The following is an 11,817-nucleotide window of genomic DNA, read 5'->3' as shown; positions in this document are numbered from 1 at the left end:
AAAACGCATCGAGAACACTTCCGGGTTTTACGACAGTACTCGCGTACTCGCGTACTTGGAATTGGAACAGTGCTTGGGCTACCACTGATGACGTTTATCGAGAACGCAAGTACATGAGAACACACGAGAACGCGAATTGAGAAACGGCTTTACCTTCAGCTGGGAGGCGTTCCTGGGAGGTGGGGCCGTGTCTGGACTGGTCCCGGGGGGAGGGGTGAGGGGTCAGGGGTGAGGGGGGAGGGGTGAGAGGTCAGGGGTGAGGGGGGCGGGGTCAGGGGTGAGGGGGGAGGGGTGAGAGGTCAGGGGTGAGGGGGGCGGGGTCAGGGGGGAGGGGGGCGGGGTTTCGGGGGAGGGGGGAGGGGTCAGGGGGGAGGGGGGCGAGGTCAGGGGTGAGGGGTCAGGGGTGACGGGGGCGGGGTAAGGGGGGCGGGGTCAAGGGTGAGGGGGGTGGGGTCACGGGGGAGGGGTCAGGGGTCAATAATGGACTCAGAGATGTTCCCTCCCCCTCCGCAGCAACTCATGGAGAGGCTGAAGCGGATCGTGAAGCTGCCCCACCGGCTCAGACCGGTTCAGAGCAGCAAGGTGAGTGGACCCGCCCACCGGCCTCACGCTGACACGCTGATAGGTTGAAAACATAGCGCTAGTTAATTTAGTTTATCTCTGTAGCCTTTGATCTCAGTTACTCTCCGTTTGATCTCAGTTTGATCTCAGTTAGTCTCAAATGGCTTCACAGGACCCGCATTATATGACCCCCCTATCCATAGCACCCCAACAGAGCACCCTTAAAGGTTGTATCAGCCATGTTGGGTGATACAATGCACCCAACATACAGTGTTTCGTGCATCCAGTAAAAACTATCCTGAACGCAGCGCAAACCCCCACAACACCCGCCCCTTGTTGGTGATTGGTTGGAATACTATTTATTTTGGTTTGGAGTGGTTAGTAGTACATTTACATTTAGGGCATTTAGCAGACGCTTTTATCCAAAGTGACTTACAATAAGTACATTTGTCATAAGAATTGAAACAATATATCGCCGTCGGTACAGTAAAGATGTTCATAGAACCAAGTGCAAGTACTAACAATCGCCAGGCTAACCCCATTCCCCATATACAGCAGTGATAGCTAGCTACTGCAGATGCTACACAACTAAGTACACGCTACACAACATGCATGCACAACACAATTAAGTACAATGAATGAATACAACCTGTATTAAGTGCGTTCATCAAGTGCCAGGACGTACAACAAACAATAGTGCAACAGACAAATAAGGGACTGAATGGCTATGTAGAGTCTAGGTGAACTGTGAGCAGGTGGGTTTTGAGTCGTTTGCGGAAGCTGGTGAGCGACTCTGCGGTCCTGACATCAGCAGGGAGCTTGTTCCACCACTGTGGTCCCAAGATAGAGAAGAGTTGTGATTTAGCTGATCGACCTTTGGTTGCTCTTAGTGATGGCGGTACCAGACGTCCAGCTGAGGTAGTTGAGCGGAGGGATCGAGCTGGGGTGTGTGGTTTGACCAAGGCTTGGAGGTAGGCAGGGGCAGTTCCATCGACCACCTTGTATGCCAGTACCATCATCTTGAATCTGATGCGGGCTACTACAGGGAGCCAGTGGAGGTGGCGGAAGAGGGGAGTCACATGGTAGAATTTAGGTAGGTTGAACACGAGGCGCGCTGCCGCGTTCTGGATATGTTGCAAAGGTTTAATAGCAGAGACCGGAAGTCCAGCTAGGAGCGAGTTGCAATAGTCCAGGCGGGAGATGATAGTACCATTTGTTTTTGTTTTTGTGTACGATCTCGGAGCACAGGCTGCCTACAGAGACGTGTTTTTTTAACGGCCTGCTTATGAGGCGGGCAGCTAGCAGATCGCGAGGAAATATCAGATGAATGTGATCATTTATGTTTCGGCCTAGAATCGCTGATACAACCTTTAATTGGAAGGAGGAAGGCTTGAGGAGGAAGGAAAAGGGAGGGACCCCTCCTTCCTGGGACGGTCAGGAGCAATGGCTGCCATAATGGACAGAATTCTGACTCCCCATTTGCTCTTAATGGGGTTCAAATTTGCTGCAGATCAGCCGTGATGGAAGAAGGCCTTACATTTTTTGATGAGTTTGTTTCTCCTATGAAATTAACATGTTCAAAAAAGTGAAAGATGGTCAAATAATGAAAAGATGGTTTGAATAGAGGTGAGCAGACACAGGGGGACGATAGAACCAGTGTAGATGTGTCCGTGTGTTCCAACCATCAGATCAACACGGACTTCAGGAGCGAGTTCGCTCGCTGTCTTGAGTCCTTCCTGCTGATTGGCCCACGCTGCCCGGCCTCCATCGCCGGCTCCTCCATGGCCATCCGGTAAGACCTCATCTCCACCTTACCCCATTGTTTATTGATAAGAGGTTCAAAAGATGGGTTGTTTGATTCAACTGAGTGATTCGTTTGAACTACGAAACAGTATGGAAAAAGTCGATCATCGTCATAAAAATGATGGTAAACACAAACACATAAACACTGTGAAAGTATTTTCTTCTTTGAATCCATTGCTTTTCTTTTTATCTTATAAAAAATAATACACTAAGCAATTTTTTTCTTTTGTATTTTTACCTTTGAGTCCATATCATGACTTTTCTCTTTCTCATATGAATCAAAGGGATTGTTTAAGGGTTTAAACCATTTGTAACGAAAAGCAACTGAGACACACGACCCTTCACCCTGCAGCTACTCTGAAGACTCAACCCAAACCCGTGGAGGTCAGACTGATCTCTGATTAATGGTTTTCACTCCTCTCTCCGCGACGCAAGTCATTCCACTGGCTCAGTACCCTCCACCGGCTCAGTACCTCCACACCGCTGGGTCCGTCACGGCCGTGTGAAATACATAAACATGAGCTCACCCTGGTCCTCCTCCAACCCTGGTCAGACATTCTCACACATCTAAACGACGCAGGGTGAAAAGCCCCCAGAGGGCCGGCGGTACGGACAGGGGCCGACGGTACGGTGAGGGGCGGCGTCTCCCTGTCTGGGCGCCGTGCTGGCATCTTGAACCCCGGTCAGAGCAGAACCAGGTCAGAACAGGACCAGGTCAGAGCAGAACCAGGTCAGAACAGGACCAGGTCAGAGCAGAACCAGGTCAGAGCAGGACCAGGTCAGAGCAGGACCAGGTCAGAACAGGACCAGGTCAGAGCAGGACCAGGTCAGAGCAGGACCAGGTCAGAGCAGGACCAGGTCAGAGCAGGACCAGGTCAGAGCAGGACCAGGTCGACCTTTAGCGTGTGCCGGAGCGTGGATGCTGTATAAGAAATGAAACCTAGCAAGGTTGTGTGTACGCCAACAGACTTCACACTACACTCAAGCAACATTTATCAACGGGGACTCAGTCAGTCAGTCAGTCAGTCAGTCAGTGAGTCAGTCTCTCTCTTCTCGGTTGGGTCACATTGCATTCTCCCTGGAAGCGACTCCCTGAAGGTGGCCTGAGCTTTGATTGGCTGATGTATGCGCTGTGCCGTGATTGGCTGACGTCTGCGCTGTGCGTACGTGATCTGTCCCCGGGCTCAGGTGACACACGCCCACGTTCTCAGACCAGGAAGCGCCTGCCGCTGCCGCCAGACGGATGTTATGATGAATTATTAAATCAATATGCTGCGTGTCATCCTAACAGCCGCCTGGCAGCAGGGCGTCTGGCCGTCTGGAAGAGATGAACCGTGATCCTCTGAATAAGTTTGGGCTCAGCAGCGTGGTGACGATACCTCATCAGTGGGGAGTCGCTCCAGGCCCTGAGTGGAGGAGGGGCGGGCGGAGCTGTCAGGTCACGGTTACAACACACACACACATACATATATATATATATATAATACATATATGTATGCATCGTATGATAGCACCGCTCATGCCCGACACAGAACCATTTCCCAGATGCGAGCCGTCTCCTGTCTTATCCAGGCGGAACATCGATGATTTTCCAAACGAACGTTCCAGAAGTGCCTTCCGTTCCCCTCCCCCTCTTCCTGCGTTTGACGTAAATGACATACCCCCCGTCGCCCGCCCAACACATTTTCCACATCAATTCCTCACAACTGTTCCCCCCCCCCCCCCCTCTCTCCTCCCCCTCCGAGGCCGTGCATAGTGACACCCAGCCTCTCCGTCCGACCTGAGTCCCACCACCCAATGGGTGGGCCCCAGAGAGCCAGACTATTTTTATCATGATTTCACAGAAGTCTCTGGGATTGATTCTGTCTCATGTCACTGACGTCGCCACGGCCCCCCGGCCCCCCGCTGTGTGTGTGTGTGTGTGTGTGTGTAGGAAAACCTCATTGATTGTGCGCGTGCCGCCGGTGTCACTACAGGTCCGCTGAAGCGGGGAGGAGAGCTGCACGCGCTCAGTGTGGACCGCAGCGGGTGCATGACCGGCGGTTTGGGTTGTGTGTGTGTCTGTGTGTGTGTGTGTGTGTGTGTGTGTGAGTTGAGGAGCTAGGAACTGGAGACCCAGCGGAGGCGACCAGGTCTTCAGGTAACGCTCAGGGTTGTCAGTTTGGCGGCCGTCTGGTTCAGATTGTGTTGACGTCTCATTGGCTTCCTGCTGCGTTACAACCGGTTTGTGATTACAAAGAGGAGCGGGTTATGTGTTTATGTGATGTGGTTGTGTTGCTCTGTGGATGTGTGTTGCTCTGTGGTTGTGCGTTGCTCTATAGTTGTGTTGCTCTGTGGTTGTGTGTTGCTCTATAGTTGTGTTGCTCTGTGGTTGTGTTGCTCTATAGTTGTGTTGCTCTGTGGTTGTGTGTTGCTCTATAGTTGTGTTGCTCTGTGGTTGTGTGTTGCTCTGTGGTTGTGTTGCTCTGTGGTTGTGTGTTGCTCTATAGTTGTGTTGCTCTGTGGTTGTGTGTTGCTCTATAGTTGTGTTGCTCTGTGGTTGTGTGTTGCTCTGTGGTTGTGTTGCTCTGTGGTTGTGTGTTGCTCTGTGGTTGTGTGTTGCTCTATAGTTGTGTTGCTCTGTGGTTGTGTGTTGCTCTATAGTTGTGTTGCTCTGTGGTTGTGTGTTGCTCTGTGGTTGTGTTGCTCTGTGGTTGTGTGTTGCTCTGTGGTTGTGTTGCTCTGTGGTTGTGTGTCGCTCTGGTTGTGTTGCTCTGTGGTTGTGTGTTGCTCTGTGGTTGTGTGTTGCTCTGTGGTTGTGCGTTGCTCTGTGGTTGTGCGTTGCTCTGTGGTTGTGTGTTGCTCTGTGGTTGTGTGTTGCTCTGTGGTTGTGTTGCTCTGTGGTTGTGTGTTGCTCTGTGGTTGTGTGTTGCTCTGTGGTTGTGCGTTGCTCTGTGGTTGTGTTGCTCTGTGGTTGTGTGTTGCTCTGTGGTTGTGCGTTGCTCTGGCCCTTTGTGGTGCACTCTGGATTCAGCTTAAGGGAGGAACGCGAAGCGGCTCCATTAAGTCATTGATTAATGATTGATTAATGATTGATTAATGAGGCTTTGAGGACTTATCAAATCCGTCAGGGTTCACAGTTTGATCATGAAAGGATTAGACATAAAGCTATTTCATATGTGTCAGTGTGTGTGTGTGTGTGTGTGTGTGTGTGTGTGTGTGTGTGTGTGTGTGTGTGTGTGTATGTCAGTGTGTGTGTGTGTGTGTGTGTGTATACTGTTTTAAGCCTATTGATTCCTGTATTGATTGAGGTGCTTTTGATGCCTTTTTGACTCACCGAGTTATATTTGGGCGGAGTCAATTTTAGAGAAATATTTTCTAGATTTATTTTGGCTTGCAACAAAGCCGATGTTTGGATGATTTATGAGTGCTTTATGTTTAAGAGTGCTTCATGTTTAAGAGCAGCCAGCGGGATCACGTCACTGAAGGTCTAATCGATGTCCTTTCGCCGTGGATTTGAACCACCGCTTCACTGCTGTGGCTACCAGGGATCTGTGGGGTGTATGGAATTGTATTTCCCAGAAAGCACCAGGAACACCCTGGTGTGTGTGTGAGTGTGTGGTAGAGTGAGTGAGTGAGTGAGTGAGAGTGTTTGTGGTATGTCCTGTGTGTATCCCTTGTATAATATAATGTGTGCGTGTGTGCGTGTACGTGTGTTCAGACAGACAGTGAAGGGGACCCTGCCTTGTTCCACTCTCGTGATTCACCATCTGAGCTCTGGGTTATACCTCCACACTGTCAGAGAGAGAGAGAGAGAGAGAGAGAGAGAGAGAGAGAGAGAGAGAGAGAGAGAGAGAGAGAGAGAGAGAGAGAGAGAGAGAGAGAGAGAGAGAGGAGAAGCAGAGTGAGAGAGGGAGAAACAGAGAGAAACAAAGAGAGAAACAGAGAGAGAAACAGAGAGAAACAGAGAGCCAAAGATTGAGACAGAAACAGGGAGAGAGACAGATAGACTTAGATAGAAATAATGATTGAGACAGATAGATAGACAGATAGAAAAAGTAAGAGAGAGAAACAGATGGAGTAAGAAAGAGTGAGACAGACATAGACACACTGACAGACAGCTCCAGCACTGCTGCAGGCTATGGGCAGGGAGCCTGCCAGAGCCCAGGTAATGATGTGTGTCCTTTCTGTGGGTCTGAATAACGTCTCTCTCTCTCTTGTGGAATACAGCACAGGAATGATCACGTACCTGGGCTGTAGGGGGGGAAATAACCACCTTATCTGGCAGCGAACAGGCAGGCTTTCACAGCCTCCTGTCCCACTCTGCTACCTGTTCATGTCCATGGCTTTGGTTCAAAATACATTCAAACAGCAGATTCAAACACCACATTCAAAGTGTAGCCTGCATTAGAAGGAACATTTTAACAATTCATCCAAACACTCAAACACTACATTCTCACAAACATTCCAGGTTGTTTGTTGACAACATTAAAATGGACGACCCACATTAACAACTTCAGTCTTCCACTTCTGTTTCGATGCCAAATCTCAGCGGGAAGTCTGGATGTTCTAACTATAAATCCCTAGTCTCTGTGTGTGTGTATGTGTGTGTCCGTGTCTGTGTGTGTGTGTGTGTGTGCGTATGTGTGTTATTGCGGGTGCGCGGGTGTGTGTGTGTGTGTGTGTGTGTGTGTGTGTGTGTGTGTGTGTGTGTTTGTGTGTGTAAATCCTTTTCTGCTTGATTACAGTGTTGAAGGAACATAATTAGGATGTTCTGGTGCTGATGAATCAAAACAACAGAATTAGCATTGCACCTCCTCCACCCTCCCCCTCCCTCTCACCTGCTCCTCCCTCTCACCTGCTCCTCCTCCCTGCTCCTCCCTCTCACCTGCTCCTCCTAACCTCCTCCCAGTGTGCGAATTATACCACGGTCCCTGGGGGAGCGGGGTTGGTCGCGGACAGTATTGTCGGGGGGGGGGGGCGGGGATTGGTCGCGGACAGGATTGGTGGGGGGGGGGGATTGGTCGCGGACAGGATTGTTGACGGGGGGTGGGGGTTGGTTACACACGTTCAAGATTGTTGAAATAAATAAATAACATTTATTTGGAGAGTTCGAGCTCCCCCAAAATTTCACAAACCATGTTTCCAGGGGAGCTCAAATCACCACTAGGGGAGCTATAGCTCCCCCTGCGCCCCCTTAATTCGCACACTGCCTGCTCCTCCCTCTCACCTGCTCCTCCTCCCTGCTCCTCCCTCTCACCTGCTCCTCCTCCCTGCTCCTCCCTCTCACCTGCTCCTCCTCCCTGCTCCTCCCTCTCACCTGCTCCTCCTCCCTGCTCCTCCCTCTCACCTGCTCCTCCTCCCTGCTCCTCCCTCTCACCTGCTCCTCCTCCCTGCTCCTCCCTCTCACCTGCTCCTCCTCCCTGCTCCTCCCTCTCACCTGCTCCTCCTCCCTGCTCCTCCCTCTCACCTGGCCGGTCTCAGCTAATGCTCACATTCTGCTTTAGGCAAGAGACTAATTACTGAAGGACCCCCCAGATCTGACAGGTCTGTAGCCATGCCCACGAGCTCACCGGATTGGTCGAATGAAGCAGACCAGAGGTTCCTCCAGAAGACAGGAGTGGTACGATCCCGGGGCCCCACCTTGTGCTATGATGTGGCCTCATGCGACTGGTAATGAGACCAGGTTGTAATGCTGAAGGGGATTATCGTGGTCATGCTGTTTGCTGGTGCTAATACAGGGGCACAGCTTGTTGTAATTGCAGTGGTTCTGCCAGTGGCAGTGCTGGTGCTGGTTACACTTCTGGTGCTGATGATGAATGATAGTGGTATTCTAGTGGTAATGCCAGTGGGACATTATCATGATCATTCTGCTGGTATTTCTACTGGTAATTCAAGTGATGCGGAACGCACACACACACACACACACACACCACACACCACACACACACACACACACACACACACACACCACACACACACACACACACACACACACACACACACACAACACACAACCACACACCACACACACACACACACACACACGCGCGCGCACGCTGGTACTGCTGGAGAGCGCGGGCTGGCGGGGGCCGCCACAGCCCTGCTGCTCATTGGCTGAGGGGCCGCCTCGAGGGTTCTGCAGCAATAACCGGTCTCACCGCTCGGCGCCAGACAGGGGACACTGTGTTCTGCTCAGGGGATGGTAGCTACATGCTATGTGTTAGCAAGTAGCATGTAGCTACCATAGCATCCCCTGAGCTGGCAGCTACATGCTACATGTAGCTACATGCTATGTGTTAGCATGGAGCTACATGCTATGTGTTAGCAGGGGTTTTGACTGCAGCGAGGCGGTCGTTAGTCAGCAGGTGTGTGGGGGGGGGGGGGGGGGGGCCTGCAGGTCCTACTGAGGAGACTGGGGATTGAACCCGGAAACCCCCTAACCCCTGGTGTCCCCCCCCCCCCCCCCCCCCCGTCCCCCCTGTCCCCCCCTGTCCCTCCCCCCGTCCCCCCCGTCCCCCCCCGCCCCCCTGTCCCCTCCAGGCTGCAGTCGCCCCCTCTCCATGGCGTGCCGCTCCCCTGCGCTGAGCGAGCTGGCGGGGGGGCTCCCTGCTGGGGGGCCTCCCTGCTGGGGGGGCTCCCTGGGGCCGCCGGCCCCACCCAGCACCGCTACATCTGCACCAAGGTGCTTGCTGGCGGAGGGGCGGGGGGACACGCCCTTCACCGAGCACTGCCGCAACTACGAGAAACTCCTACCAGGTCAGTGGCTGTGTGTGTGTGTGTGTGTTGTGTGTGTGTGTGTGTGTGTGTCTTAATGTGTGTGTACGGGATCTTGTTTATGTGTGTGTGTAAATGTGTGTGTGTGTCTATGTGTGGTCCTCCCTTTTCTTTCATTTTCTTTGTGTGTGTGTAGTCCTTGTCTGAATTTTTTTTGGTGTGTGTGCGTGCGTGCGTGCGTGCGTCTTAATGTGTGTGTACGGGTTCTTGTTTATGTGTGTGTGTAAATGTGTGTGTGTGTCTATGCGTGTCTCCTTTTCTTTCATTTTCTTTGTGTGTGTGTAGTCTTGTCTGAATTTTTTTTTGATGTGTGTGTGTGCGTGCGTGCGTGCGTCTTAATGTGTATGTATGGGTTCTTGTTTATGTGTGTGTGTAAAATGTGTGTGTGTGTGTCCTATGAGTGTGTCCCTTTTCTTTCATTTTCTTTCGTTTTCTTTGTGTGTGTGTAGTCTTGTCTGTGAATGTTTTTTTGATGTGTGTGTGTGTGTGTGTGTGTGTCTATGTGTGGTGTGTGCCTTCTTTAGCTCTGGCTTTGAACCCGTGGCATTGGGTTTAATATGAATGTTGAGCCGTGTTTCTGTGCTGTGTTGCAGTACAATCACCTCATCACACATTTCCTTATTCATGGCATAAACCAATAGTGGAGGATCATCTGGTGGTCTGCATCAATATTTCACAACGCCTCGAGGGAACAAATGAGGGGAAATAACTGAGCAGAATTATTTCTCGGAGTAGGTTTTTATAATGTATAATTCATTCAAGGTAACATCATTATTATCAGTTAACATCATTAGTGCTGTTAGATCTGGAGCTTTTTCTTACCGAGGAACTGCGCTTTGGACACCGACCATAGGGGTCCCTAGGTCCTCGCTTGATGCGTCCTAAACAGGTCGGGACGTTCCCCCGTCTCCCAAACAGCCCAGAGTTCGGTTTTGTTTTGTCCCACCAGAGTTGGAATCAGCGTTCACCCCCTAAATGAAACCGTCTGTCTGGGGAGGCACTCAGGTGTGGAAGCCCCCGAACAGCTGAAGGTTGAGGAGAGACTCAATCCCATTTCTTATTTTACCTCGACCCCCTTGCTTTCGAGGTCCCTCGGTTTTTCGACTTACCGCCCCCCCCCCCCCCCACCCCCGAGGGCAAGTCCAGGGGGGGCCACAACAGGTAGAGGTTGAAATCCTCCCCAATGGAAATGGGAACCCGAGGCCCCTGATACCACCGACCAAACACAAACCACTTGGCCCTACCCCTCGTCCCAAAGCATCAGGACCCCCTGCCCCTACGTGTGAATGCACAAAACAGACCCAGTAGAGCTAACTGGTATGGGGATCATGCCGCGCCCTATATAGGGCGGCCTGGGGCTCAGGAGATAGAGCGGGGGCGACTGGGTAACCTGAAGGTTGCTGGTTCGATCCCCGGTGTCCCTGATCGGAGACGCCTCACCCTGACTGCGTGGTTTGACACCCCCCCCGTCAGTGTGTGAATGTTAGGACAGGTTAGAACAGCGCTCTATAAGTGCAGTCCATTTCCCATTGGCCCCTACCGCTTTACCAGTGGCATTGTGGGAGATGTCCTATCTCCATAACCCTGTGAGTGGTCCCCGTCTGTCCGCCCCCCCCCCCCCCCCCCCCCAGAGCCTCCAGGGGGGACGTCCAGGGCCCTGAAGGGGACCGGGTCCAGGAGCTGCACCGGGACCTGACCAAGCACCACTCCGTCATCAACGCCGCCACCCATGGGCGAGGTGCTGGGGACCGCTCGCTGGGGCATCGACCGGCTCCTCGCCGCGCAGCACGCTGCCGTGGACACCATGCGCGCCGTGTTCGAGGAGGTGAGGCCGATCGACTCTGGAGGGGCGGGGCTCCCCACCAGCAGGCAGTCCCATCAAATAATAATGTGCTCTGCACGAGTGTTCAATCCACTCTCCCGCGTTGGTCGGTCCGATGTGAGCCCACGGGGGAGAGGGCTCTCCGCTTGTAGAGGGCAGTGGTGTGGGGTCCCGCTTGGTCAGGGGGGGAAGACGTCCACGGTTGGACAGGGGGAGGGGGGGTGAAGGGGTCCGCTCTGCTGGATGGTTGGGAGTGGGGCTCAAACAAACGCTGTTAGTACCGTCACTAGGACGGCCCACCCCACTGAATTTCATGTGTGGGGGAAAGTATGAGGCAAATCGCTGGGAAGATTACTTCAAACATAGACAGCGAGACCTTTGTAATGCAGATGCACGCAGACCAAAGAAACGTACGTGTCCGTTATCTTGGGGTGAGTGGAACACTTACGATAAGTGGGATGGGCCACCAACTTATCGTTTTCCAGCTGGTGAGACGTCTGAGGGACGGAGGAACCAGAGAGGATCTGGGCCGTTCTTCTATGGAGAGCACCAGCTGATCATACCCGCCTTCCCTCCACAGATTTGGGACGAGACCTTCCAGAGAGTTTCTAATGAGCAGGAGATCTACGAGGGTAAACAACAACGTTCCAGAACATTCTCCACAACATTTCCCTTCGCAAGAACACTTCTCCATCTCCTCCTCTTCCTACCCTCCTCTTCCTCTCCTCCTCTTCCTCTCCCCTCTCCTCCTCTTCCTTTCCATCTTACAACAACTTCTCCCTCATTCCTCATCTCTGTCTTCTGCGTACTGTGTTTTCCGTTCCACCCTCCCCTCTTGCCCTCTCTCTCTCTCTCTCTCTCTCTCTCTCTCTCTC

General features: G+C 52.4%; 1 pseudogene across 1 annotated transcript; it reads left to right on the top strand.

Moving 5' to 3' along the window:
• Positions 1-480: 480 nt before the first annotated feature.
• LOC311372861 (RING finger protein 207-like) lies at positions 481-11,747 on the top strand (annotated as a pseudogene). Its single transcript has 6 exons — positions 481-582; positions 2,250-2,353; positions 8,887-9,102; positions 10,010-10,044; positions 10,859-10,945; positions 11,523-11,747. The product of its transcript is annotated as an RING finger protein 207-like (transcript).
• Positions 11,748-11,817: the final 70 nt, after the last annotated feature.

The sequence above is a fragment of the Micromesistius poutassou genome (assembly GCF_964030765.1).
Source record: "Micromesistius poutassou genome assembly, contig: SCAFFOLD_1596, whole genome shotgun sequence".
NCBI classification, from domain to species: domain Eukaryota; kingdom Metazoa; phylum Chordata; class Actinopteri; order Gadiformes; family Gadidae; genus Micromesistius; species Micromesistius poutassou.
The sequence above is the reverse complement of the archived record's forward strand: the minus strand, read 5'-3'. Positions and strand labels throughout refer to the sequence as shown.